General features: G+C 42.8%; 1 long non-coding RNA gene across 1 annotated transcript; it reads right to left on the reverse strand.

Annotated features, from left to right (window-relative positions):
• Positions 1–1,925: 1,925 nt before the first annotated feature.
• On the reverse strand, positions 1,926–25,491 carry LOC148135585 (uncharacterized). The gene is made up of 3 exons (XR_015755000.1): positions 25,369–25,491; positions 24,661–24,715; positions 1,926–2,680 (listed from the first exon to the last, which is right to left on the reverse strand). It is a non-coding gene; the product is annotated as an uncharacterized LOC148135585 (long non-coding RNA).
• Positions 25,492–26,643: the final 1,152 nt, after the last annotated feature.

The following is a 26,643-nucleotide window of genomic DNA, read 5'->3' on the forward strand; positions in this document are numbered from 1 at the left end:
ATGTCTCACTTTAACCTTATATCTATCTTAGACATTTGGCATGAATTCAACACCACCGAGGCTCTGGTCCTCTGTGTAATAGTCAATTAGTGTTACTTCAGGACAGGTTTAATTCTGTATCCATCAAACACTGATGGAAGCGATAAAACTTTACACCATTTGCCTGCCACTTGCAAATGTTCCTCCAATCTGTGCCTATCCATTACTGGGAGGTTTTTGTTTACTCTATTTCACAGTCTTTACATGTCAGTATGTAACTGGACTGTAACTCAAACCTTCTGAAGTGTAACCTGTTGTTTCTTACTCTGTAGGTGTCAGTCATTAACATAAGAATGTGTCTCATTTAGTATCTACAATTTTGAGTGTGACCAAACACCACTTTAGACAGTCTCAGGTAGGACTCCCTCCCCTCCACAACAAATCCTTACAATCAACTTCTGCGATTTGACAGTAAGTTTGTATTTATAACTGCAGCATTTGGCAAGAGGCAATATCTTGTACATTGCAGAAATTGACAATAACAATTTTATTGCTGATGTTACACTGTTTGTCAGTTTCTCACCAATAGATAGTTGCATTGTATCCTAACAATTTAATGCTTTGCAACTGACTCCATATTTCATTCTGTAACTGCCAGTTTGTTGTTTCTAAACTTGTTTTTACTCAGTTTTTGTGGTTTTGTTCGCCGAGCTGGAAATTTTTGTTGCAAACGTTTCGTCCCCTGTCTAGGTGACATCCTCAGTGCTTGGGAGCCTCCTGTGAAGCGCTTCTGTGGTGTTTCCTCCGGCATTTATAGTGGCCTGTCCATGTCGCTTCAGTTCCAGCTGTCTGCTGTAGTGGCCGATATATTGGGTCCAGGTCGATGTGTTTGTTGATGGAGTTTGTGGATGAGTGCCATGCTTCTCGGAATTCCCTGGCTGTTCTCTGTTGTCCCAGTCGAATTCATGTTGCTTGTCGTCTGACAGGGGACGAAACGTTTGCAACAAAAATTTCCAGCTCGGCGAACAGAACCACAACAACGAGCACCCGAGCTACAAATCTTCACCCAAATTTGAACTCAGTTTCTGTCAATGAATGGCATGTGAGAGAGCAAATATCTCAACATTTCTAACTTTCAGATGAATGTTTTTTTTTTCACTCCATCCCCGTTATATTACGGTGACTTGTAATTGAATCTGTCAGTGTGTGGTCTGTGAGCACACACAGTAAGTTACAGATAAAGCTAAAGGTGAATGTTGCCTCCCATTTCTGTCATGCAATTGCAGAGTATACACTACAGTTATGAATTTATTTCAGGATTTTGTCAGTTTAAATGTCTCAAAGCAGAGGACAAAAAGAAAAATCAGAATTCTGTGACATTTTTATCTGTCTGTGTGCACTTAGCTCTGAGAATATGTGAGTGCTATCAAAATGTACCTGTCAGTTTTTTTTAATGAATTGTTTTAAACCTTCACCTGTCAGTTTCTGCAATGTGAATGTTTATGTGCAGTTTTCATTCTGTACCGGAGTTTCAACTACATGAATGAATGAGTACATTTGAAAGTATCTATACCTTTCAGTGTGTGCTCTGTGAATAAATGTGTACTTACAATATTTGTCTCTGTTTAACATGACACTTGCCAGAAACTGCAGAAGCTCTTTTTATTTCAAATCTCTGTTGCTCAACATGCAAAAGATTTTATCATTTGCCATCAATGTCTGGGTAGCATGGTGGCACACTGGTGCCAGGGACCCAGTTTCAATTCCCCAACCTTGGCTCATTGTGCAAACTGCTCCCCACGTCTGCATTGGTTTTGTTACAACAAACCTCTTTACTAATTTAAAACCAGCAACACAGAAAAGATTTATCCCATGCAGTAATCTGTGAAAATTCAATAGCCAAGAACACATTAAAGATTAAAGCTTTATTTATTAAAGTATAACAGAGTGATTAACTAACAACTACTTACAACTCCTTCCTCGAACCTATCTTCTATAATACTACTCTGATCGAACTCCTGATTAAGATTTACAAAACAAAACTTCATACCTCAAAACCAGGCAACTTTTGGTTCTTTTCTGTATTCCTTTCTTTTGTTCTTCTTGGAGATTGTGCTTCACAGGTCACTGATCGATAAAGGTACCTTTAAGAGAGCTATTTTTCAGGCAGTCTTTTTACATGCTGGTGGTTTGGCAATTCTCCTTCTAATAGTTAATTTTTTCCCGGTCTTGTACCTTCAGAGCATCGGACTGTATCATTGGCTTATAAGATTGTCAATATACTCAATTCATACTGGATTGGAATTTGGTATTTTCGGGATATAATTTAAACCGATTGGTTGAATTCAATTTTGTTTTTGTCTCCAGGCAAGCAGCTCCTTGAGTTGTTTGACCAAATGTTACTTTTTTTTTCAGAACACTTGGTGCTGTCCAGAAGTTCAACTGGCTTAAAGGTAGTTATACTCACGTCTTCAGAACAGTTTCCTCTGGGTATTCCAGTATCCTTCCACAGTCCAAACAAGCAGGTTAGCTAGATGGTAAATGGCACTGTAATATTCAGCAATGTTCAGAATAGGTGGATTAACTATGTTTAAGATGTGGTTATGGGGGTAGGCGTCTATATCTGGGTGAGATGTGCTTTGGCAAGTTGTTGCAGGCCTGTGGGCCGAATGATCTCTACCTGTACTGGAGGAACTCTGTACTGCAAATTAAAGTGAGACATTTTATACCATTGTCAGTCTCTGGCACTCTGAAGCAGGTTGGAAAATTTTTACAACTTTTATTCAAAAGGTACTGTTTAGGATTGTAAGTTATTTTCTGGATTGGTCAGTCTCTGGTCTGAATGTGTACTTTGAATTTATTGTTCACATGTTTATAACAAGGCCAGTATGAGAGTTTCTTCATTCCGTGCCCAATAATTTCTGGGTATCTGTCTGAATGCATACCTTTTCATGTCAATGTTTGATTTTCCTTTGGACTACTTGAAAACAAAGTATTTATTCAGTCATTTTGTCTGAGATTTGTTCTACTTTTTGTGGAAACAAATTAACTTGCAATATTTGTTTCAATCTGATGCTTGGCTGCTATTTAATTCCTCCAGTCTGGATAAAAAGATTCAAGAATTACATCCAGTCAGAGAGTCAGACAGCAAGTTTAAGCCATGGTGAGATAATTGGATGAATAATTAGTCTGAATTTTTATTTACTTCTTTCCCAACTTAAGTGGAATACATTGTGAACATGCAATAGGTTCAGTATTTTCTAATAAACAAGTAGAATTTACTTTTCGATTTAAAAGCTTTAGGAAGTTCACTTTTAAACTGGGACTGACATACTTCACTCTCACACTGTCCTGGATAACTTGTTTAATGAAATGCTAGTTCTCCCAACTGTGATATCATGCCCCTCATGACTTTTCTATTTTTGCCTATAGACCTACGAACCTGACAGTATTTCTGTAAGTTGCAAGTTATTCTGTCTCCACTGTGTATTGGCACCATCTTACTCTTTGTTGTGTCCAGAAATTATCTCAGTTTCCTTCAAGTCCTTCATGACACAAATAAGGACAATAACTGGAGCAATCTGCAACTGTTTGTTCTTCTGTGAGTACAGAACTAATCTTGTTTCTTCCATTTACTTGTACGGTTTGTGTACTCAGAAAGTACTTTCTACCTGTCAGTCTGTGCTATCCTTCAAAACTCAGCTCAGATGTGACAGACGGTCAACAGATTAGAGCAACGTTGTCCAGTGAAAAACTTGGAAACTAAAATTTAATGTTGTCTACACGGGCTGTTGTGTATACGTACTGATTTTATGTATAAAAAACATTTTTGAACGGAATAGTTGTTATGATACAAGGATGCCAACACTCACTTGATCCTGCGTTGTGTTACTGAGCAGTTTAAATGTTTGCTGTAAAGTGGACAGCCAATTAGCAAAGGAGAGCATTTTCAGTTCATGTTTCCTGAAGTGAATGGTAAAGACTTTATTTTCTTTGACTGTTTGTGTCTGTAAGATTCACTGGTAAGTGAAACCACAACATATTGTCTAGTCCCACTTGCCAGCATTTGACGCGTATCCCTCTAAACTTGTATATATCCAGGTGCCTAGAAAAGGTTGTGATTGTACCCACTACCTCCACTTCCTCTGGTAGCTCATTCCATTCAATTGCCACCCTCTATGTGATAAAGTAACCCCATAAATCCTTTATAAATCTTTTTTCCACAATTCAAACCTGTGCCGTCTATTTTTGCACTCACCCACATTTGGAAAAAGACCTTGGCTATCACCATATCATGCCCCTCATGATTTTCTCAACCTGTACAAAGGTCACACCTCATTCTCCGACAGTCCAGGGATCAAAGCAACAGCCTGTTCAGCCTCTCCCTAAAACTCAAAACCTCCAGTCCTGGCAATGGAAAGTCCTGATGAGAGTAATGCAGTTGACGTGGTTTACATGGACTTCTGTAAGGCCTTTGTCGAAGCATAACCCCCCCCCCCCCCCCCCTCCGACCAGGGATGAAAGACTCAGCAGGCAGGCAGGCAGCATTCAGGCAAGTGGTCGGTGTTTATTCAAGCAGAAACGGGTTAGTGCAAGGAGAGGGCCAAATGATCTTCTCCCGAGACTGGCCTCAGAACAGAAGTTCATGACGCACTCTGATTTTACAATAATAAGCAATATTGTTTCTAAATTTTCTGATAACAATCACATACAACTTGATTATGATGTTCCTCCCTCTTAGTTTGCATACCGTAATCAATGAGGCACCTAATCAATGATGGGCATTTCCATGGACAGCTCCAGGATCCCCGACCTCTCAGAGTTTAGAGGACACTGTAATCTCTAGGCCTTGCAGTCTTTCTATGCATCCTATTCATTCACATTCCAAAGTTATTTTCTAGTCACCCTTGGGTTTCTCTCAGTCTAGCTTGTCTCTCAGGACTGCTTGAATATTGTTATTCATTGTATTCCATTTTATAAAGTTCAATTGCTCCTCTGATATAATTAGCACAGTGGGGAATATATGAAGAAAAAGACAAAAGGACAGTTTGTTTTGACTTACTTGCCATCGACTTGTAATTTTAATTTCTGTTATAAAAACTCAGTTACAAAATGTAAAGTAATTTAGCTATCCCAACTATTAGCACTTTGTGATTAATGGGCTGTGAGCAATCTATTGTGTTCTGGGTGTAAGAGAAGTCATTATCTAAACCTTCACTTCCAGGTTTAAATGCTTCTTTTCCTCTTTATGCTTTAGTATTATGCACCTATATTTTAGGCTGGAAACTACTGAGATGATGCTACGTCTCTTTACGAGAACCTAATTCTTAATATTCTAACTTATTTCAAGAAACTACATACTATAAGATAACTTGAGCTGTTTTAGGGCATTAATGGGCTGTAACTAGCACCTGGTGTCTGATCATTAACTGGGAATATTACCCTTTCATTTAATGTGGCTAGAATTACTCATTTATTGGACCTTCGGTCTGCTTGTCAGAACTGTTTCGAATGGGACCAGGCTGGGCCCTTCTTACTGTCCTCGCAGTGGCTTATTGAATGATATCATTCTGCCTTACTGTGCGAGTAGGCTGCTTGGTGTAGTTTCTTCCTGCCATTGCGTTTCACATCCTGCTGTTTAATTCTTAAAGGCCAGCTTGTGTTAACAGATATGGGACACTCTATTCTGGCCAGGTACAGGCCACCCCTACAGCCTTTGACAAAGTCCCATATAAAAGACTGGTCCAAACCCAGCTCTTGGAGTCTTAAGCAAATTGGAGCTGAAATGAGCTTGCAGCCAGGATGCAAACTATAATGGTGGTGGGTTGTGTTTGTGACTGGAAGCCTGTGACCAGTGGTGTACCACAGGGATCAGTGCTTGGACCCTTGCTGCTTGTTATGTACATATTAACAATTGGATGTGAATGTAGAAAGTATAATTAGTAAGCCCGCAGATGAATTTTTCATGTGGAAATATTACACGTTTCAGTGCAGCCTTGGAGTGCAAAGGGCCTGTTCCTGTGCTGTATTGTTCTTTGCTCTCTGACATGAAAGTTGGTGATGTTGTTGACAGTGAGGGAGATGGTCTCAGGCTACAATATGAGGACATTGGGGACTGCAATGACAGATGGAATTTAATCCTGATAACTGTGAGGTAATGAATTTTGGGCAGTCTAATAAGGGAAAGAATTACACAATGAAGGATTGGTCCCGAGGGAGTACTGAGGAACAAAGGGACTTTGGTGTACAAGTCTATAGATCACAGAAGGTGTCAGCACAGGCAGACAGGCTGCTGAAGAAGGCATACAGAATGCTTTCCTTCAGTACCGGAGCTGTTGAATATAAGAGCAAGGAAGTCTTATTACAACTTTGTAAGACAGATCAAATACTGTGTGCAGTTCTGATTGCCACACAATTAGAAGGAAGGGATTGGCTGGAGAGGATGCAGTGGGTTGAAAAGTCTCCTGAAAAGGGACGACTGTATGAGCTGGGTTTGGTTTCCTTGGAGCAGAGAAGGTTGAGGGAGGATCTGACTGAGATATACTAAATTGTGAAAGATGCCTCACTGTCACATGGCAAAAGTTGAAGTGGAGGGGAAAACAGTTTAGAGGATATCTGAGAAAAATATTTTGACGTAAAGTTTGTAATATGCTGCCTGAGTGTGTGATGGAATACTCTCACAGCATTTAAGCAGCATCTGGATATGCCGTTAAGAAACCAGGGCATAGTCGGCTATGGGCCAAGTGCAGGTAAATGGCATGAATGCAGATTGGAGTTTGTTGGACATCATGGACATGGTGGACTGAAGGGTCTGTTTTTCTGCTGTATGACTCTATAACTATAAAATCCTTGTAAATGTTTTCTGCACCATCTCAAGTTTAACAACATTCTTCCTGGAGAAGGGTGATGAGCATTGTATGCAATCTTGCAAAAGTGGCATCACTGACGTCTTGTACAGCCACCACATGACATCCCAACTCCTACACTCAATGTTCTGACCAATGAAGGCAAGCATGCCCAATGCCTTTTCACCGCCCTGTCTACCTGTGACTCGACTTTCAAGGAAATATGAACCTGCACCCCTCAGTCTCTTTGTTCAGAAACAATCCCCAAGACCCCACCATCAAGCGTAAAGGTCCACTCCTGAATTTGTCTCATCAAAATCTAACACCTCACATGTATCCAAACTAAATTGAATTCTTCTCGCAAAAAGATAAAATGAGCAGCTCGGGGGTGGGGGTATACTTACCAGTGGTAAGCCACAGGATACAGGTCTCTGGCACAGAATCTGTCCCTGCTGCTCAAATGTGAAGCGGGGAGAGGAACATCGCATTAGTCATTGGGTTCTCCATAGTTAAAGGGACAGATAGGATGTTCTGTGGGAAAGAGAGAGACTCATGGTTGGAGTGTTCCCTCCCAGGTGCCAGGGTGCATGATGTCTCAGATAGTGTTTTTGGGATCCTTGAAGAGGAGGGGGAGCTGCCCCAAGTCATGGTCCACCTAGACACTAACAACATAGGTATGACAAGGGATGTGGATTCAAGGCAGAAAGTCAGGGAGCTAGGATGGAAGCTTGGAGCTAGAACAAACAGAGTTGTTATCTCGGGTTTGTTGCCTGTGCTACATGCTAGCGAAGTGAAGAATAGGGAGAGAGAGGAGTTGAACAGTTTTTCACAGCAGAGAGCGGCGCGAGCTGGGCGGAAGTGAGGTTGGAGAGCAGAGCTGGTCGGGAAGGTAAGTGATTGATATATAAAGAACTTACCTCGACGCCAACGGTCTTTTCACCTCAGAGAGTGGCGCGAGCTGGGCGGAAGTGAGATTGGAGCGCAGAGCTGGTCGGGAAGGTAAGTGATTGATATTTGAGTGGGTGTGTTCTGGACCCCAGGCCATACATAGTAGGGCCTCCCTCCCATCCTCCTCCTCGAACCTAATTTTAAAGTCCACAGGTAAGCTACTCAGTGTTCTTGTTTTGGATACGAGGTGTAGGGTAATGGCAGCGCAGGCAGTGGAATGTTCCTCCTGCAGGATGTTTGAGGTAGGGGTGACCACCGATACTCCTGCCGACTTCATCTGCAGGAAATGCAGTCAGATCCTGCTCCTCACAGAACGAGTTAGGGAACTGGAACTGCAGTTGGATGAACTGAGGATTATTCGAGAGGCTGATAGAAGCGACAGGGACATAGCTACGCCAGAGAACAGAGGTAGCTGGGTAACAGTTAGAGGTGGGAAGGGGAGGAAGCAAGCAGTGCAGGGATCCCCTGTGGTCGTTCCCCTAAACAATAAGTATACCGCTTTGGATACTGTAGCGGGGGACGGCCTAGCAGGGGTAAGCTGCAGTGACCGGGTCTGTGGCGCGAGGTGTGGCTCTGAGACCCAGAAGGGAAAGGGGGAGAGGAGGAGAACACTAGTTATAGGAGACTCTCTAGTTAGAGGGACGGACAGGTGGTTCTGTGGACATGGGCGAGACTCTCGGATGGTTTGTTGCGTCCCGGGTGCCAGGGTCCGAGACGTCTTGGACCGTGTCTTCTGAATCCTTAAGGGGGAGGGTGTGCAGCCAGAAGTCATGGTGCACGTTGGCATCAACGACATAGGTAGGAAGAGGGGTGGGGAGGTCATTCAAGAGCTCAGGGAGTTAGGCTGGAAGCTAAAAGCTAGGACAGAGAGTCGTCATCTCTGGGTTGTTGCCGGTGCCATGTGACAGTGAGGCAAGGAATAGGGAGAGTGTACAGTTGAACACGTGGCTGCAAGGATGGTGTAGGAGGGAGGGTTTCAGGTATTTGGACAATTGGACTGCATTCTGGGGAAGGTGGGACCTGTACAAGCAGGACAGGTTGCACCTGAACCAGACGGGCACCAATATCCTGGGGGGTAGGTTTGCTAGCACTCTTCAGGGGGGTTTAAACTAATTTGGCAGGGGGATGGGATCCGGACTTGTAGTCCAGCAAGTAGGCTAGCTGTTTGTCAGGATGTCCAAGAATGTAGGGAGGCTGTGAAGAAGGTAGCACTGACAGGGAATACTTGCGGACACAGAGATGGGTTCAAGTGCGTATACTTCAACGCAAGGAGTATCAGAAATAAGGTAGGTGAACTTAAGGCGTGGATCGGTACCTGGGACTACGATGTTGTGGCCATCACGGAAACGTGGATAGAAGAGGGACAGGAATGGTTGTTAGAGGTTCCTTGTGACAGATGTTTCAGTAAGATTAGGGAGGGTGGTAAAAAAGGAGGGGAGGTGGCGTTGCTAATTAGAAATGGTATAACGGCTGCAGAAAGGCAGTTCGAGGGGGATCTGCCTTTGGAGGTAGTATGGGCTGAAGTCAGAAATAGGAAAGATACAGTCACCTTGTTGGGTGTTTACTATAGGCCCCCCAATAGCAGCAGAGATGTGGAGAAACAGATTGGGAAACAGATTTTGGAGAGGTGCAGAAGCCACAGGGTAGTCGTCACGGGCGATTTCAACTTCCCAAATATTGATTGGAAGCTCTTTAGATCAAGTAGATTGGATGGGGCGGTGTTTGCGCAGTGTGTCCAGGAAGCTTTTCTAACTCAGTATGTAGATTGTCTGACCAGAGGGGAGGCCATATTGGATTTGGTACTCGGTAATGAACCGGGACAAGTGATGGGCTTTAGTGGGTGAACATTTTGGTGATGGTGACCACAATTCTGTGACTTTCACCTTGGTTATGGAGAGAGATAGGTGCGGGCAACAGGGTAGGTTTTACAATTGGGGGAAGGGTAATTACGATGCTGTAAGACAGGATCTGAGGAGCATAAGTTGGAAGCATAGGCTGTCAGGGAAGGATGTCGTGGAAATGTGGAACTTTTTCAAGGAACAGATACGACGTGTCCTTGATATGTATGGATCTGTCAGGCAGGAAAGAAATGGTCGTGTGAGGGAACATTGATTGACGAGGAAGGTTGAATGTCTTGTAAAGAGGAAGAAGGAGGTTTACATAAGGTTGAGGAAACAGGGTTCAGACAGAGCAGTGGAGGGATACAGGATAGCCAGAAGGGACCTGGAGAGCTAAGAGAGGGCATGAAAAATCTTTGGCGGATAGGATCAAGGATAACCCAAAGGCATTTTATACGTATGTGAGAAACATGAGAATGACGAGAACGAGGGTAGGCCCGATCAAGGACAGTAGTGGGAGACTGTGTATTGAGTCGGGAGAGATAGGAGAGGTCTTGAATGAGTACTTTTCTTCAGTATTTATGAACGAGAGGGGCCGTATTGTTGAAGAGGAGAGTGTGAAATGGACTGGTAAGCTAGAGGAGATACTTGTTAGGAAGGAAGATGTGTTGGACATTTTGAGCAACTTGAGGATAGACAAGTCCCCCGGGCCTGACAGGATATATCCTAGGATTATGTGGGAAGCAAGAGAGTACCGTTGGCAATGATCTTTTCGTCTTCACTATCAACGGGGGTGGTACCAGGGGACTGGAGAGTGGCGAATGTTGTGCCCCTGTTCAAAAAAGGGAATAGGGATAACCCCGGGAATTACAGGCCAGTTCGTCTTACTTCCGTGGTAGGATAAGTAATGGAAAGGGTACTGAGGGATAGGATTTATGAGTATCTGGAAAGACACTGCTTGATTAGGGACAGCCAGCACGGATTTGTGAAGGGTAGGTCTTGCCTTACAAGTCTTATTGAATTCTTTGAGGAGGTGACCAAGCATGTGGATGAGGGTAGAGCAGTGGATGTAGTATACATGGATTTTAGTAAGGCATTTGATGAGGTTCCCCATGGTAGGCTTATGCGGAAAGTCAGGAGGCATGGGATAGAGGGAAATTTGGCCAATTGGATAGAAAACTGGCTAACTGGTCGAAGTCAGAGAGTGGTGGTAGATGGTAAATATTCAGCCTGGAGCCCAGTTACAAGTGGAGTTCCGCAGGGATCAGTTCTGGGTCCTCTGCTGTTTGTAATTTTTATTAATGACTTGGATGAGGGAGTCGAAGGGTGGGTCAGTAAATTTGCAGATGATACGAAGATTGGTGGAGTTGTGGATAGTGAGGAGGGCTGTTGTCGGCTGCAAAGGGACTTAGATATGATGCAGAGCTGGGCTGAGGAGTGGCAGATGGAGTTCAACCCTGCCAAGTGTGAGGTTGTCCATTTTGGAAAGACAAATAAGAATGCAGAATACAGGGTTAACGGTAGGGTTCTTAGTGAGGTGGAGGAACAGAGAGATCTTGGGGTCAATGTTCATAGATCCTTGAAAGTTGCCACTCAGGTGGATAGAGCTTGTAAGAAGGCCTATGGTGTATTAGCGTTCATTAGCAGAGGGATTGAATTCAAGAGTCGTGAAGTGATGTTGCAACTGTACAGGACTTTGGTTAGGCCACATTTGAAGTACTGTGTGCAGTTCTGGTCGCCTCACTTTAGGAAAGATGTGGAAGCTTTGGAGAGGGTGCAGAGAAGATTTACCAGGATGTTGCCTGGAATGGAGAATAGGTCGTACGAGGATAGGTTGAGAGTGCTAGGCCTTTTCTCGTTGGAACGGCGAAGGATGAGGGGTGACTTGATAGAGGTTTATAAGATGATCAGAGGAATAGATAGAGTCGACAGTCAGAAACTTCTTCCCCGGGTACAACAGAGTGTTACAAGGGGACATAAATTTAATGTGAAGGGTGGAAGGTATAGGGGAGATGTCAGGGGTGGGTTCTTTCCCCAGAGAGTGGTGGGGGCATGGAATGCGCTGCCTGTGGGAGTGGAAGAGTCAGAATCTTTGGTGACGTTTAAGCGGCAATTGGATAGGTACATGGATGGGTGCTTAAGCTAGGACAAATGTTCGGCACAACGTTGTGGGCCGAAGGGCCTGTTCTGTGCTGTATTGTTCTATGTTCTATGAACATGTGACTAAAGGGATGGAGTTGGAGGGAGAATTTTGGATACCTGGTTAATTGTGGCTCACTCTAGAGTAGGTGGGACTTCTACAAACATGATGGTCTACACCTGAAGCAGAGGGGTACCAATATCCTGGGGGAAGTTTGCTAATGCTCTTTGGGAGGGTTTAAACAAATTCAGTAAGGGAATGGGAACCTAAATTGTAGTTTCTGTGTCCAGAGGTTAAGAGTAGTGAGGTTAGAAATATGGTTTCAATGTCACAGGAGTGCACCGCCAAACAGGAAGGTGGTTTGAAGTGTGTCTACTTCAACACCAGGAGCATCCGGAATAAGTTGGGTGAACTTGCAGCATGGGTTGGTACCTGGGACTTTGATGTTGTGGCCATTTCAGACACATGGATCAAGCAGGGACAGGAATGGTTGTCGTAGGTTCTGGGATTTAGATGTTTCGGTACGAACAGAGAAGATGGTAAAAGAGGGGGAAGGTATGGCAATGACAACATTACAGTGGTGGTAAGGATGTACAAAGACTCGTCTAATGAGGTAGTATGGGCTGAGGTTAGAAACAGGAAAAAAAGAGAGGTCACTCTGTTGGGAGTTTTCTACAGGCCTCAGAATAGTTCCAGAGATGTAGGGGAAAGGATTGTAAAGATGATTCTGGATAAGAGAGAGTGTAACAGGGTAGTTGTTATGGGACACCTATAACTTTTCAAAATATTGACTGGAAATACTATATTTTGAATACTTCGGATGGACCAGTTTTTGTCCAATGTGTGCAGAAGGGTTTCCTGGCACAGTATGTAGACAGGCCAACCAGGGGAGAGGCAACAATGGATTTGGTACTGGATAATGAACCCGACCAGGTGTTAGATTTGGAGGTAGGTGAGCACTTCGGTGAGAGTGACCACAATTTGGTTATGTTTACTTTAGCGAAGGAAAGGGAGGTCGGTATACACCGCAGGGCAAGATTTATAACTGGGGGAAACGGCAATTATGGTGCGATTAGGCAAGACTAATGACGCATGGATGGGAAAGGAAACTGCAGGGGATGGCACAATTGAAATGTGGAGCTTATTCAAGGAACAGCTACTGCGTGTCCTTGATTAGCATATACCTGTCAGGCATGGAGGAAGTGGACAAGTGAGGGAGTCTTGGTTTACTAAGGAAGTTGTCAAGAGGACGAAGGCGGCTTATATTATAATGAGGCGTGAAGGCGCAGCTAAGGCGCTTGAGAGTTACAAGCTAGCCAGGAAAGACCTAAAGAGAGAACTAAGAAGAGCCAGGAGGGGACAAGAGAAGTCTTTAGCAGATAGGATCAAGGAAAATCCTAAAGCTTTCTATAGCTATTTCAGGAATAAACGAATGACGAGAATAACTTCCGGGCCAATCAAAGACAGGAGTGGAAAGTTGTGTATGCAGTCCGAAGAGATAGGAGAAGTGCTAAATGAATATTTTTCATTGTCTTTTTCCCCGTGTGAATACCAATGTTGTTGTGGAGAATACGGAGTTACAGGCTACTAGACTAGATGGAATATAGGTTCACAAGGAGGTGGTGTTAGCAATTCTGGGAAGTGTGAAAATAGATAATCCCCTGGGCAGATGGGATTTATCCTAGGATTCTCTGGGAAGCCAGGGAGGAGATTGAAGAGCCTTTGACTTTGATCTTTGTTGTCATTGTCTACAGGAATAGTGCCAGAAGACTGGAAGATAGCAAATGTTGTCCCCTTGTTCAAGAAGGGGAGTAGAGACTACCCTGGTAGTTATAAATCAGTGAGCCTTACTTCGGCTCTGAGTAAAGTGTTGGAAAAGTCTACAAGAGACAGGATTTATAATCCTCTCGATAGGAATAAGTTGATTAGGAATAGTCAATATGATTTTGTGAAGTACAGGTCATGCCTCAAAAACCTTATTGAATTCTTTGTGAAGGTGACCAAACAGATGGATGAGGGTAAAGAAGTTGATGTGGTGTATATGGATTTCAGTAAAGTGCTTGATTAGGTGTTTTCAGTAAGGTTCCCAATGGTAGGCTCTTGCACAAAATATGGAGGCATGGGATTGAGGGTGATTTAGCGGTTTGGTTCAGAAATTGGCTATCTGAAAGAAGACACAGGGTGGTAGTTGATGGGAAATGTTCATCCTGGAGTTCAGTTACTAGTGGTGTATCGCAAGGATCTGTTTTGGGTCCACTGCTGACCTGGGTAAGAGCGCAGAAGGATGGGTTAGTAAATTTGTGGATGACACTAAGGTCAGTGGAGTTGTGGACGGTGCCAAAGGACATTGCAGATTACAGAGGCACATGGATAAGCTGCAGAACTGGGCCGAGAGGTGGCAAATGGAGTTTAATGTGGAAAAGTGTGAGATGATTCACTTTGGAAGGAGCAATAGGAATAAAGAGTACTGGGATAATGGTAAGGTTCTTGGCAGTGTAGATGCGCAGAGAGACATCCATGTACATGTGCGTAGATCCCTGAAAGTTGCCATCCAGATTGATAGGGTTGTTAAGAAGGCATACAATGTGTTAGCTTTAATTGGGAGAGGGATTGAGTTTTGGAACCATGAGGTCATGCTGCAGCTGCACAAAACTCTGGTGTGGCCGCACTTGGAAAATTGCGTCCACTTCTAGTCACCACATCACAGGAAGGATGTGGAAGTTTTGGAAAGGGTTCAGAGGTGATTTACTGGGATGTCATCTGGTCTGGAGGGAATGTCTTACGAAGAAAGGCTGAGGGGCATCAGGCTCCATTAGAGAGAAGAAGTTTGAGAGGTGACTTAATAGAGACACATAAAATAATTAGAGGGTTAGATAGTGTGGACAGTGAGAGCCTTATTCCTTTGATGGTGATGGCTGGCAAAAGGGGACATTGCTTTAAATTGAGGGATGATAAATATAAGACAAATGTCAGAGTAGTCTCTTTACTCAGTAGTAGTAGAGGCATGGTATGTTCTGCCTGCAACTGTAGTGGACTCGCCAACTTTATGGGCATTTGAATGGTCATTGGATAAATATATGGATGAAAATGGAATAGTATACTGTGCTGTCATGTTTTATGTTCTATTATCTCACTAAATCTTTCCTACTCCATCGTTTCAAATTACAATTATGTGATCGCATTGATTATTTGAGAAAATGGTATTGATTTTCTTGTATTTAATATCAGACTTCATGGGAATGCAGGGCTACTTGTAGAAAATGAAAGTTAATTTGAAATAATGGCACAAGAAACCTTTTTGGTGAAGACAGAGTCATAAAGAAAATCTGTTCCTGCAAGTTGGAGAAATGGAGAATGACGTTGTGCTAAAGGTGGGGATGGCAGCTCCTCTGCCACCATGATAGATTGATGGAAATGGAATGCTGTCTGAGTGGGAGTAGAATTGTTAGCTGGATGTCTCTGACTGCTGCAGACCACAATGACTCCACATGAGAGTGATCATTTCCTGTTGCCTGCAGTGTATATGAAACTCCATAACTGTCAGTCCCTGCTCTGCAGTTATGATGTTTGTATTGTGAACTAATTCTGAATCAGTCAGTTGCTGTGTGCGTGTGCAGTAATTATTTTCCACTGTCAGGAACAACATTAGAAATTCCTGGAGAAACTCAGTTCTGAATAGCAGCCACTAGCCCCAATACATTAACTCTACTTTCTATCAATGGATGCTGCCAGACGTGCTGAATTTTTCCAGCAATTTCTACATTTGTTTCTAGCCCCTAGCATGTTCAGTTTTATTTATCAGGCTTTGGCACACAATGGGTGTTTGGAATTCACATTATTTAATTGTCATGTCTCTGTATGTGACAAAAATTAATTAAACGTTTAACTCTGTCCTGCCCAATCACTAATAAACTTAATAACACTGTTTCATCCAGTAAATTGGTGACTTTTGTCTGGTTTCCTTCTATCTCTGTATTTAACGTCTATGTTATATATGGTTTTCTTTTCCATCTTGATTTTAACTTTAAAAAAGTCATATTAAATGTAGATTTAACGCCTATCCCAGGCACCTATTTCAGATAAGAATTCAGTCTAAACCCCTTGAAAAATAGTGTAAAATATCAATGGGCTTGACAATATTAGACAAGAACTTTCAAAAGCTGATTGGCAGCAGATGCTCGCAGGTAGTTGATGGCTGGAAAATAGGAAACCTTCAAAAATGAGATAACAAGGGTCCAGAGACAGTCTGTTCCTGTTAGGGTGACCGGCAAGCCTGGAAGTGTAGGGAATGCTGGATGATGGTGAAATTGAGGTTTTGGTTAAGAGAAAGAAGGAAACATACGTCAGGTATAGACAGGAGAGATCGAGTGAATCCTTAGAAGAGGCAAAGACAGTAGGAGTATAATCAAGAGGGAAATCAGGAGGGCAAAAAGGGGGCACGAGATAGCTTCTGCAAATAGTTTTCAGGAGATTCCCAAGGGATTTTATGAATACATTAAGGACAAAAGGGTAACTAGGGAGAGATTAGGGCCTCTCAAAGATCAGCAAGGTGGCCTTTGTGTGGAGACGCAGAAGATGGGGGAAGATACCAAATGAGTATTTTGCATCGGTGTTTATTGTGGAGAAGGACGCAGAAGATATACAATGGGGGGACATAGATGGTGACATCTTAAAATGTCCATATTACAAAAGTAGTATTACTGGATGTCTTGAAACGCATAAAGGTGGATAATCCCCCAGGACCTGATCAGGCATACTGTATAACTCTGTGGGAGGTTACAGAAGTATTTGGCATGTCCCTTGTCGAGATATTTTTAACATCGCTAGTCACAGGTGAAGTGCCGGAAGACTAGAGGTTGGCTAAGATGGTGCTACTATTTAAGAAAGGTGATAAGGAAAAGCCAGGAACTATAGGCTGGTGAGCCTGCCATTGGTGTTGGACAAGATATTGGAGGGAATCTTGAGAGACGGAACTTACACGTATTTCGACAGTCAAGGTCTGATTCGGGACAGTGAACATGGTCTTGTCCAAGGGAAACCATGATACACAAACTTGATTGAGTTTTTTGAAGAAGTAACGAAGAGGATTTCCCCATGCGAGACTGGTTAGCAAAGTTAGATCTCATGGAATACAGGGAGAACTAGCCATTTGGAAACAGAACTGGCTCGAAGGTAGAAGACAGAGGGTGGTAGTGGAGGGTTGTTTTTAAGACTGGAGGACTGTGAATAGTGGACTGTCACAAGGATCGGTGCTGGGTCCACTACTTTTTTGTCATTTGTATAAATGATTTGGATGTGAGCATAGGAGGTATGGTAAGTAAGTGTGCAGATGACACCAAAATTGGAAGTGTAGTGGACAACGAAGGAGGTTACCTCAGATTAAAATGGGATCTTGATCAGATGGGCCAATGGGCTGAGGAGTGGCAGATGGAGTTTAATTCGGATAAACGCAAGGTGCTGTACTTTGGGAAAGCACATCTCAGCAGGACTTATACACTTTATGGTAAGGTACAAGGGAGTTTTGCTGAACAAAGAGACCTTGAAGTGCAGGTACATAGTTCCTTCAAAGTAGAGTCGCAGATAGATAGGATAGTAAAGGCGGCATTTGGTATGCTTTCCTTTATTGATCAGAATAGAGTGCATGTTGAGGCCATACTGGACATTGGTTAGGCCACTTTTGGAATATTTCATACAATTCTGGTCTCCTTCCTATCAGGAGGATGTTGTGAAACTTGAAAGGATTCAGTAAAGATTTACAAGGATGTTGCCAGGGTTGGTGGATTTCAGCGAGAAGGAAAGGTTGAATAGGCTGGGGCTGTTTTCCATGCAGCATCGGAGGCTGAGGGGTGAACTTATTGAGGGTTATAAAATCATGAGGGCATGGATAGGATAAATAGACAAGGTATGTTCTCTGGGATGGGGGAGTCCAGAACTAGAGGGCATAGGTTTACAGGGAGATGGAAAAGAAATAAAAAGACCCAAGTGGCAAGTTTTTCATGTAGAGGGTGGTACATAAATGGAATGAACTGCCAGAAGAAGTGGTGGAGGCTGGTACAATTCCAACTTTTAAAAAGCACCTGAATGCATATATGAATAGGAAGGGTTTGGGGGGATATGGGCCGGATGCTGGCAGGTGGAAATAGATTGGTTTGGTTTATCTGGTCTGCATGGACAAATTGGACTGAAGGGTCTGTTTCTGTGCTATACATCTCTTTGACTCCATGATTGTTGAGGGTAGAGCGGTGGACGTGATCTATAAGGACTTCAGTAAGATGTTTGACAGGTTTCTTCATTGTAGACTGGTTAGCAAAGTTAGATCACATGAAAATCGCAGAGAACTAGCAATTTGGACACAGAATTAACTTAAACATGGAAGAGAGGGTGGCGGCGGAGGGTTACCTTTCAGACTGGAGACCTGTGATCAGTCATGAGCCACAAGGATCAGTGCTGGGTTCACTGCTTTTCGTCATTTATATAAATGATTTGAATGTGAACATAAAAGGTTTGCAGATGACACCAAAATTGGCAGTGTAGTGGATAGCAAAGAAGGTTCCCACCGAGTACAAAAGGATCATAATCAGATGGGCCAATGGGCTGAGCAGTGGCAGGTAGAGTTATTTCAGATAAATGCTAGGTGCTGCACTTTGGAAAGGCAAATCAAGGCAGGAGTTATATACTTAATGGTAAGGTCCTGGGGAGTATTAATAAACAAAGAGACCATAGAGTGCAGGCTCGTAGGTCCTTGAAAGTGGAGTCGCTGGTCGATAGGATAATGAAGACGACATTTAGTATGCTGTTCTTTATCAGTCCGAGCACAGAGTTTCGGGGTTCAGACGTCATGTTGATGCTGTACAGGTAATTGGTTCAGCCGCTTTTGGAATATTGTGTGCAATTTTGGTCTCCTTCCTATCGGAAGGATGTTGTGAAACATGAAACATTCAGAAAAGATTTACAAGATTGTTTCCAGGGTTGGAGTGTTTGAACGAAAGGGACAGGCTGAAGAGGCTGGGGTGTTTTCCCTGGAGTGTTAGAGGCTGAGAGGTGACCTTATAGTATTTTATAACCTTCATAAAATTCTGACCTTTATAAAATCAGGAGGATAATGGATAGACTAAATAGACAAGGCATTTTCCCTGAGGTGGGGGAGTCCAGAGCTAGAGGGCACAGGTTTCAAGTGAAAGGGGAAAGTTTTAAAAGGGACCTAAGGGGCAACCTTTTCATGCAGAAGGTGGTGTGTGTGTGTGTGTGTGTGTGTGTGTGTGGAATGAGTTGCTAGATGAAGTGGTGGAGGCTGGAACAATTCCAACATTTAAAAGGCATGTGGATGCGACATGAATAGGAACAATTTAGAGGGATGTGGGCCAAGTGTTGGCAAACGGCATCTGTGTTGGCTAATGGGATTTGATTAGTTTCGAATATCTGGTTGGCATAGGTGGGTCAGACCGAATGGTCTGTTTCTGTGCTCAACATCTCTATAACTCTCTGGCTGTGATTTATTACAATTATTGGCAAATGGGGTGATGTACGTAAAGAATGGAGAGAAAAAGAAAAAAATTAATTCCTCCGAGGGAATTGACTCTTGATTTGAAAATTTCTCTCTGGAAATTGAGTCAATGTGTGTCTAATTCAATCTGCTCTGTGACTGTGGAAAGGATGTTCTTCAGTCTGATTGTAGTAACATAACTGCTGTTTGTTAGAAGGAACTGATCACACTTGGTTTTGTACTGAGGACATATTACACTGTCATTGTCCTTCAAGTAATTGTCTGGAGGGAGACAGAAAATCAACATTAAGTCAATGGAATAATTTAATAATCATTTGGCTGTTCTTCCTTCAAGACAGCAATTCCAACAGGACCACAGGGCTGATTCTATTATTGCCTGAGCTGCTCTTTGGTGACTGTATCAAAAAAATCTGTACCAATTCGCTGAGAACCAGATCCTAACCAACTCCCCTACAAATGGGATGGGATAATCTAATGCAAGTGTGTGTCTGGATATGAAAGTTTCCTTATCCATCCATACCGGTCAGTTCCTGCTCAGTAAATGTGTGAAGACAATTATCAAGATGAACCTGTTAAATGCTGCTCTGTGAACATCTGAGTGTAATTATCAAACTGTAATTATCAATCCATATAATCTGTGCAAATATGCGAGTGAATACAGTTATCAATCTGTCCCTGTCACTCTCTGGTAAATATATTTACATTTTCTCACCACAGAGACAAATAGGGACAGACTGATAACTACACTCATACATTCATATAGCATAAACTGACAGGTGCAGATTGGTAACTGAACTTGTGTATACACATAGGAGAAACTGCCAGGGACTGGTTCATAAATACATTTAACACATTTTAAATAAATACGATCAGTCTCTGTGTGTTTGTCTGATGTGGATATGTGAGCTTAGTTATCCTGTCAGTTTCTGCCCTGCGAACGTGTGTGTTTGCTTAACCAATCTGTCCCTAATAGTTTCTCCTGTGTGTCTGAGAATGTAGTTATCAACCTGAACATGTAAGTTTCAGCTATGAGAACGTGTCAGTTTCTGTTGTATGAATATTAAATGCAGTCATCAATTTGAACCAATCAGTTTAATCTGTGAAAATGCAGATATTCACCTCTACCTGTTAGTTTAACCGATATCAACATGAGTGCAATTATCAAACAGTCCGGGTCAGGTTTTGCTATTTGACACCAGAGTATCATTGTCAATCTGTTCCTACTACGTCAATATGACAGTGTAGATACTAATGGGTTCCCGTCAGTTTCTTCCCTGTCAATATGTGAATACAGTTATTGAGCAGTACCCATCAGCTTCTGCTCTGAGAGTGTGGCTGTATTAATCAAACTGTAGCAGTTAGTTCAGTGATGTGAATGTGGGAATACAGTTATCATTCTCTTCCTGTCATTTTCTTCTTTGTCAAAGTGAGTGTAACTGTCAATCTGTATCTTTCAGACTCTGCTGTGTAAATACATAAATATAGTTGTCAATCTGTAGCTGTCAGTTTCTGCTTGGTGAATATGTTTCTGTACTTGTCAATCCTTCAGTTTCTACTGAGTTTTCACCTGTCGATATCAGTCTCTGCTTTGTGAATGTGAGAGTTTAATTATCAATCTTTCCCTGTCAGGCTCTGTAATATCAGTGTTTGAGTGTTTTTATTCATCTTTTCCTGTCAGTTTGTCTGACTGTAATTATCAAACTGTACCTCTCAGCTTCTGCTATATGAATATGTGAGTGTAATTATCCATTTTATTTGATTTGATTTACTTTTTGTCACATGCACTGAGATACAATGGAAAGTATTGTTTTGTGTGCTTTACAGGCAGATAATATCATACAAAATGCATCAGGGTAATAGAACAGAATCTGCAATACAGTTTTGAAGCTGCAAAGAGAGAGAGATTAACATTAAAATTTGAGCCAGATTAGAGTGGTGCTGGAAAAGAACAGCAGGTCAGGCAGCATCTGAGGAGCAGGAAAATCGATGTTTCGGGCAAAAGCCTTTCATCAGGAATGTCCGAAACATCAATTTTCCTGCTCCTCGGATGCTGCCTGACCTGCTGTGCTTTTCCAGCACCACTCTAATCTGGACACTAATCTCCAGCATCTGCAGTACTCACTTTCGCCTTAAAATTTGAGCAGTCCATTCAAAAGTCTGATGACAGCAAAGAAGCTGTTCTTGAGTTTGTTGGGTGATGTATTCAAACTTCTGTATTTTCTGGTGGTTGGTAGGAAAATATTAGTTTTTATACAGAAGATAGGCTGGGTGGAAGGGTGACGAGTAAAAGATAGATGGAGATAGAGTCCAAAGAAAGAGAAGAACAGTTGGACAGACAGAGGAGTGGGGTGACATGGTGTCACAGCATCGGGGACCCGGGTTCAATTCCCACCTCGGGCAATTGTCTGTGTGGAGGTTGCACATTCTCCCCGTATCTGCATGGGTTTCCTCCGGGTGCTCGGGTTTCCTCCCACAGTCCAAAAATGTGGTTAGATGAATTGGCCATGCTAAATTGCCCGTAGTGTTAAGTGAAAGGGTAAATGAAGGGGAATGGACCTGGGTGGGTTTCTCTTCAGAGGGTCGGTGTGGACTTGTTGGTCCGAAGGGCCTGTTTCCACACTGCAAGTAATCTAATCTGTCAGACTAAGTGGGTGAAAAGTTTATTAATAGGGCCTGTTAGTGGCTAACAATTGGTAGCGTTTAATAGCAGACTAAATGTTAACAAGGCCGGATATGTGGGTTTTTGGGTAATGACATGGGAGAACTCAAGCCCTGTAGTTACTGAACTCAATATTGAGTCCAGAAGGCTGTCGAGATCCCAAGCAGAAAATGAGATGCTGTTCTTCCAGCTTGCACTGAGTTTCACTGGAGCACGACAGCAAGCCTGAGACAGAGATCTTGGCCAGGGAACAGGGTGGTGTGTTGAAGTGGCAGGCAACTGGAAGCTCAGGGTCTTTTTGTCTGGGCAGAATGTAGGTGCTCTGCACTGTGGACATCCAATCTACTCTCAGTTTCCCTAACATAGAGGAGACCACATTGTGTGCATTTTCCTTGCCACCATCAGTTCTGAGGACCGGTCACTAGACCTGAAACATTGCCAGACCTGTGAATTTTCCACTAATTTTTGTTTTGTTATCAATCTCTGCCTGTCAGTTTCTTCTCTGTGAATATGTGAGAGTCGTTATAAAAGTGTACACGTCAATTTATGTGATTTGATATTGGGAGCATAATCAATTTATTCCTGTCAGTTTCTGCTTTATGAATATGAGAGGGTAGTTATCAGTGTTTCTCTGAGATTTACTGCCAACTATATGTGAGAGTTATTTACCAACCTGTCCCTGTCAGATTCTGCTCTGTGCAAATGAGAGTGCAGTTATTAATCTGTATCTATCAGCTTCTGGTTTATAAATGTGCAAATTCATTTATCATACTGTACCTGTCAGGTTTTGCTATGCGAATGTGTTAGTCTAGTTATCAACCTGGACCTGTCATATGTGTGTGTGTGGGATTATTGTTCTCTCCCTTTTAGTTGCCACAGTGTGAATATTGTGAGAGCAGATATCCAATCAATGTCTGTCCGTTTTGGTTGCGTCCATACGAGAGTTTAGGACTTGATGTATACATGTCAATTTCTGCTGTGTCCATGTAAGAATTTAGGAATTGATCTATACATGCCAGTTTCTGCTGTGTGACTGTGAGAGTGAAGTTCTCAATGAGTTCCAGTCATGTTCAACTCTTATATACCAAAGTTGCTCAATTCTCTGGCAGCCAATAATATTCTAAGAGTCTAATGACATCCATGAATCTATTGTTGATTGCCAGAAAAACTCATCTGGTTCAGTAATGTCCTTGAATGAAGGAAACTGCCATCCTTACCTTGTCTGGCCTGCATGTGACTCCAGACCCACATCAATGTGGCTGCATGGGTAGTTTGGGATAGGCAATAAATGCTGGCTGAGTCAGTGATGCCCTCATCCCATGAATGAATTAGAGAAAAGAAAATCTGTGACTGAGATTCAGTCCAACAATAGTGTTTAGGGTGTTGAGATTGGGCCTTAATCCCTTATACATTTTGTGACTTATGACTCAATCACAGAATTGGTACAACCATTCAGCCGGTTGTCTCTGCACTTAGACATTCTATTCTTTATCTGTTCTCCATACTAGTTTCCACTAATTGTTGGGATTCTAATCTTCATTCACTCACTGCCAGTGTCTCAGTGTAAATGCCAATTTGAGATGAGTTCTGCAGTTATTAAACTTTTGAATACCTCGAGTGCCAGTTTTGCTCTGTGTGCAACAGTGACAAGTCAAGTATATGGATGCCATTCTCTATGTTCAGTTGTGTTTTTTCAGCAGGGTGTAGGATAAACCCGTTCAATATTTGATAAACCTGTGTGATTGAGGCATTAATGTTCGTTCCATACTTATGTTTGCCAAGAATCTGAATTTTATTGTATTCAATCTCAGCTTTCTTTTTACATTTTGTGCGTGCAGTCGTCTTTGGCAGTTGCAGCTGGGCACTGCAGTAATGTGAACATCTGATATGAACATCTTCTGAAGTGATTAATAATGTGGACAGTCAATTTATGACTGTCCATATCTGGAAGTAGTTGTGGACCTAAATTGCATTTTTTTTCCCCTTTTACCATTAGCTGGCTGAGTGAGAGTGAGTTTTGTGTTGTGCTGCCAATATGTATCACTTTAAAGAGTGGTACTGGTCGAGATCACACCAACATTGTCTGTATGCCTCTGTGTGATTCCAGTTCTGATACACTTTATGACGTAGTTTTAAGGTCTTACCAATCAGTGTTTCATATATTAAAAAAGTATGGAAATGCTTCTGCATTACTGAGGCCCTCAACCAGAATGGGAGCGTGCATAAAGTGTGCTTTCATCAACACTCGGCTGAGAGTGAGAATGAGAGAGACAGAGACAGACACAGATGTGTATGTACGTATGTGAATGAAAAGAATAATTTTGTCCTGCTCAGTTACTCATACATGTCCAACATTGCTTATATATCTGCACTCAAAACACACTTCATATTTATATTTGTTATAACCATGTAACACCATGATCGGTTTGTTCTGATTGATTGTAACTTTAAAAATGCCAAATCTACATATGAATTTAATGCAGCTCAAAAATGTATATTTACTATAAGCATACAGTCTAACCTGCTTCTAACCTTATGAATGGTAATTGGCTTTGAGTAATGGAATTTACTGTCACGGAGGTGGAAAATACTGAGAACAGGTCAAAATAATGTAGATTTATATATCGTCAGTTGTGTTTAACTCTTGGATTGAATGTATACTTCTGGAAATGGAGTTCAATGTGTATCTGACTCAATCCACTCAGACAGTGGAAAGGACCTTCTCCTCTCTGACAGTGGTAACATACCTGCTGGGTGAGAGAAGCAGTTGGTCACTCTTGGATTGGTCCATCAAATATTTGCCTGGAGAAAGACAAAAGAGAAAGCTCCTGTACATCACTAGCAGCTGAGTAGGAAGATATCAAATGATCAATACAATATTCAGGTCATGATCATTACAATTCTTTGTTTTTGAACAGGGCAAGGTGAACAGTGCAGATCCTGGTTCCACTCGAGCCCTGAGCTCCTTCCAGTCTTTTTCTGTTTCCCAAATTCGAAAACATTTCACTTTGATAAAATAAACTCACCAACATATGGACATCTCCACAAATGGAATGATTGCACAGTTCAATGTCCAGCTCCCAATACATTTAACTGTTGAAAAACAAATATTGGGCAGGATTTCACATACCTGGAGATGTTTATCCGGTGCCTGCTATATTTATCTTACACAGGATTATTACATTTGTCTTTCTACTGTCCTTTATTTCAAAGTCTATTCGCAATAAAGAGCGTGAAACAGAAGCCAAACAATGAATTCCCATCAGTGTTTAGGGGATTACAAACCCCAAGAATGTCCCACAGCAGCTTCTTCCCGCTCTGCCTCCCTCAGCAGGCCCACACACAGCCCGAGAAAGGCCTCTCTCTTCCCCCCAGCCCGCTCACTCCAAGTTCCGGGACCAGTTCCTGCTCCGCTCGGCCTCTTACAAACAGCCCCCGGTTCTCCCTGAACTCACCCCGAATCAATCCCGGTCTCGGAGCCCCCCCTGTTTCCCAGGCTCCCATCCCGATATGCTGCTGGAAGGAGCCTGCTGTTCCCTCGCTTCCCGAGGCGCTGATCTCTCCATTGCGGTCTGTTTCAAACAAACCTCTTGCACTCACTGAGTAAATGCTCCTCAATGGCAGCACTGGGGGAGGGCCTCACGCATGCGCTCCTCTGCTCAGGAACAATCATCGCGCATGCGCTGCTTTTCCTAATGCTTCCCAGATACAAACATCATTTGGTCATTTCCCCAATTCCCTTTTCTCCCAGTTTGACCAAAGGAACTGAGGCCGTGGGGGAAAGGGCAGAGAAGGTTTCAAGCTGGGAATTGCCTCTTTATGAAGCTCCAATGGAGTTCATTCCCGGGTCATGTTAATAACTCCTCCCTCCGGCTCTCTCACAATCTGATCAGGGGGCGGAGAAGCTGGCGGCCACTCGGCCCATCCGCTGTGCTCCCCCATTCAATAACATTACGTCTGATCGAATGTTAACTGTGGTATTTAATCCTGCTGACCCCTCATCCAGAAATATTAACTTCTTGCCCAAAGTAACATACAGAGAGATGGAATAAGTGGAACATTCTTACGAAGGCAGAAAATAACTGATGGAGAGAGTCTTGCATCACAGTGTCTGAGCTTATTTCTGGGTCAGGAGGCATGTGCAAAAGTCAGACCAGGTGTGCAACAACATTTCTGGAACTCGATTTAGTTTGTCGTGGATGACAGATTTTAGTGGCATGTATGCTGCAGACAGAAACCTTGTGATGTATTGTATGGCACAACGAGAGACCCCAGCTGTTTTTGTTTATTCACTCCTGGAAAGTGGATTTCGCTGGCTGAGCCTAGCATTTATTCGCCATCCCTTTGCGAAGGCGGTGTTGAGCCACCTTCTGGAACAGCTGTTGTCCATGTGCTGCCCACAATGCCATGAACACGGAGTTCCAGGGTCTTGATCCAGTGACAGTGAAAGAAAGTGGTTTTATTTCCAAGTCAGCATGGTGAGTGCCTTCGAGGGGAACTTGTCCGACTTCAAGGCGGTGTTCCCTGACATCAGCTGCCTTTATCGTTTTAGATGGAGGTAGTCGCGATTTAGAAGGTCCTCCTTTTACAAATTACAAAACTCGAATCTCTTTGTCAGCAGCATGACCGATAGAGTGAAGTCAGAATAGTGTGTTGCCTCCCTGGTGTCAGGATCAAGGATATCACGGAGAGAGTGCAGGCTATTCACAAAGGGGCTTACACATTGTAAC

The sequence above is a fragment of the Chiloscyllium plagiosum genome, unplaced genomic scaffold, assembly GCF_037043375.1.
Source record: "Chiloscyllium plagiosum isolate Xiang-an unplaced genomic scaffold, Cpla_swu_hap1 HiC_scaffold_49, whole genome shotgun sequence".
Classification (NCBI taxonomy): Eukaryota; Metazoa; Chordata; class Chondrichthyes; order Orectolobiformes; family Hemiscylliidae; genus Chiloscyllium; species Chiloscyllium plagiosum.